The sequence below is a fragment of the Elephantulus edwardii genome, unplaced genomic scaffold (genome assembly GCF_000299155.1).
Source record: "Elephantulus edwardii isolate Elephantulus edwardi_28Jun2011 unplaced genomic scaffold, EleEdw1.0 scaffold00451, whole genome shotgun sequence".
Classification (NCBI taxonomy): Eukaryota; Metazoa; Chordata; class Mammalia; order Macroscelidea; family Macroscelididae; genus Elephantulus; species Elephantulus edwardii.
In genome coordinates, this window is record NW_006400201.1 from 96,479 (window position 1) to 100,306 (window position 3,828).

Sequence of the window (3,828 nt, forward strand, 5' to 3'; positions counted from 1 at the left end):
AAATTTAAAAATTAAAAAAAAAATTAAAAAAATCCTTTCCTCCAATGAGCAGTCCTGTTTAAGCCTCTCTAGGATGAACCTCTTCGTTTTCTTATCAGTCCATGGTATATTCAATACTTTTCTCCAACAGCACAGCTCAAAGGCATCAATTCTACCTCTATCCTCCATAATCATTGTCCAACTCTCTGACATATAACAAGTCATTGCAAAGACCATGGCCTGTATCAGGCCCACCTTACTCTCTAGAGTGACAACACTGCTCTTCAGGACTTTAGAGAGATCCTTAACAGCAGACTTTCCCATCTCAATACGTCTTTTAATTTTCTGGAGGTTGGGGCCACGAGTGTTGCCTGTGAAACCAAGCAAACTAAAGCTGTGCACAATCTCAGTCTCTTTACCATCCACCCTGACACTACCAATTATCCCAGTGGTAAGAATTTTTGTTTTCTTGATATTGAGGCTTAGTCCATATAAAAGGCTGCAGTCCTTGACCTTCTGCAGCAAGTGCTTCAGGTCCTCCTCACTTTCAACAAACAGGGTTGTGTCATCTGCATAACGCAGATTGCTGATGAATCCTCCACTAATCCTGATGCCACATTTCTCATCATAGAGTCCAGCCTCCCGGATAATCTGTTCTGCATATAGGTTGTAAAGGTATGGCGATAGGACGCATCCCTGGCGTACATCCTTCCCAATTTCGAACCATTCAGTGTTTTGTTACTCTGTTTTGATGACTGCCTCTGGGTCCAACTATGTTGCTGTTGTTTTAAAGTGCCATGGAGTTGTAAATGACTCATAACGACCCTATGAAAGAAAAACTTGAACACTTATGTAATTTTGGTTGTTTCTCCATGTTTGTAGAATTTCTGGAGGCAAGTCGTTTTGGAAGTGGATGCCACTCCTGCTTCCAAGCTTGTTGTGTTTTTTTTGTTGTTGTTTTTAAATTTAATTTGGCACATCAGTGTCACAGTGTTTAGCATCACAGCAACCACGAGATACTGCTGTACAGGTAATGGACAGACAAGTGCTATACCACTTAGAAGAATTTTTGATAGAAACAATTTAAATGAAGTATAGGTTTCACATTAGCATGATCAAATGTTTTTGGGGTTCCCATTCTTTTCAAAGTCAGCAACACTTTGTTGTGTTCCACACAATCAAACGCCCTTGCATAATCAATGAAACACAGACAGACATTCTTCTGGTATTTTCTGCGTTCAGCCAAGATCTATCTAACATTAGCTACCATATCCCTAGTACCACGACCCCTTCTAAACCCAGACTGGACTTCTGGCAATTCTCTGTTGATATGCCATTTCAGTCATTTTTCGATAATCTTCAGCAGAATCTTGTTTGCATGTGATATTAATGATATTGTTTGATAATTTCTACATTCTCTTGGGTCACCTTTCTTTGATATAGGAACAAATATAGATATCTTCTAGTCAGTTTGCCAGGTGGTTATACTCCAGATTTCTTGAAACAACTTGATGAGCACATCTAGGGAAGCATCTGTTAGTTGAAACATGTCAACTGGTATACTATCAAATCCCATCAATTATTTGAAAGTGGCTTGATCTTCTTCTTTTATCATCATGGGCTCATATGTTGTTTCATGAAATTCTTCTGTGTCTGACAATTACTTTCGGTAAAATGATTCTGTATACTCTTTCCATCTTCTTTTAATATTTCCTGGATCATTTAATATTCTGCCCAAAGCGTCCTTAAATATAGCAACTCGAACAAAATGAACAACTTAATTTGTTCATTTTCTTGAGCTTAAGAAATGCTGAGCGAGTTCAGCCCTTTTGATATTCTGACTCCAGGTCCTTGCACATTTTATTGTAATATTTTATTTTGTCTTCCTGTGCTGCCTTTTGAAGTCTTCTGTCCAGCTCTTTAATATCTTGGATTTTTCCCTCTGTTTTGACTTCACAGTGTTTTAGTCCAATATTCATCATCTCTTTTGGCATCCATTTTGATCTTTTCTTCCTCCACTGTTTTGTAATGACTTTTTGTACTCTTCCTGCATGATACTCTTGATACCCTCCCTCATTTCTTTTCTTCACTCATTGGTGTTCAAGGCCTTAGTACTGTTACTGAGGTGGTTCTGGAATTCAGGTGGCATAGGCTCTGGGTCATATTTTGGTTCTGGTGGATTTGATTTAATTTTTCTTGGCTTCAGCTTGAACTTGTATATGAGCAATTGGTGGTCTCTTCCACAATCAGTACGTGGCCTTGTTTTTACAGCTGATATTGAGCTTCTCCAGCAGTTCTTTCCACAGATGTAATCAATGTGATTCCTATACATATTATCACGAAGTAATTTTTCAAGTACTGGCCTCTATAGACAACATACCAAAATAATATGAGAACTAGTTTCACCATCAATGCCTCTAAAGAACACTCTGGTTACACTTTGTCCAAGACATAGTCATTTGTTCTTTGGAATTCTATGTTTACTCAATGCACTTCTCCAGCACTACAATCTAAAGACATTGATTTTATTTTTATTTTGCCATCCTTATTAATTTTCCAACTTTCAGATGCATAGATGTAATTTAAAAAACCTTGGCTTGAATCACAAGTCCTTTAGTCTTTGAACTGTCACCTATGTACTAGCATACTTTATAGATCCATGACAGTAAATTTGTCCAGTGTTATGCACTCCATGCTACAAAAACAGTATTGATTTTAGTTTCAAGTACAATATAATTCAAGAATAACTTCAATTTTCTGTTCACGTATCAGAATGTTATATACTGATCAAGTGGTAAAGATTTTGTTTTCTTGATGTTGAGAAATATAATCTGTATTTAAAAACTGTAGTCTTTGATATTCTTCAATAAGTATTTCAAATATCCTTCACTTTCTGTAAGATACAGCATATTTAGGGAGCTCTGGTGGCCTAGTGACAAGAAGCACTGTAGTCCCAAAGGCACACACTTTGAGAGCATCAGCTGTTCTTGCAGGGGAAGGATAGGTTATCTTATCCTACACGATTAACTGTCTCTGAAATCCCCCAGAGAGGGTCAGCTGTGGGTCGATTTCGACTCTATAGTCCACAACAGCAACATATTTAGACTTGTTGTTGTTTTAAGTAGGTATTGTAAACTCAAGTAAGATCCATAGCAATTCTATGAACAACAGACCTAAACGCTGTCCTATTCTGTGTCATCTTCATACTTCCTGACATATTAGAACCCATTGCAGCAGTTGCCATGCCAATCCACTTGGCCGAAGGTCTTTCTCTCCTTCAATGACATTCTACCTTTTTGAGTATCATGTCCTTCTCCAAGGAATAGCCTCTCCTAGCAACACACCTGAGTATGTGAGGTGAAGGCTCATCACCTTTGTCTCCAAAGGGCACTCCAGCTGCACTCTCTCCAAGACATGTTTGTCCTCCTGACCATCCATGGGATGTTCAGTGCTCATGTCCAACACCAGAACTCAAGGACATCAATTTTTCTGTCATCCTTATTCATTATCTATAGCAAGTGATCAGGAAGACTATGGTCTGAGTCAGACACATCTTACTCCTCAAACTGACATAATTATTCTTCAATTTTCCTATTATTCTACTTTCCCAGTGCAATATATCTCTTTATTTACTAACTACTGGTATTATGAGTGTTAATTGTGACTATTTTTCAAATATACACTCTTACACGTAGAGCCAAAGAGGAAGAAATTGAATAATTTTGCCAAATCTTACAGGTCAAATTTGATCAAATATGTGTGCAAGACAATATTTTATATGCTGTGGGGTCAGGATTGGTGGACGATTTATCAATAATCTGCGTTATGTGGATGACACAACCCTGCTTG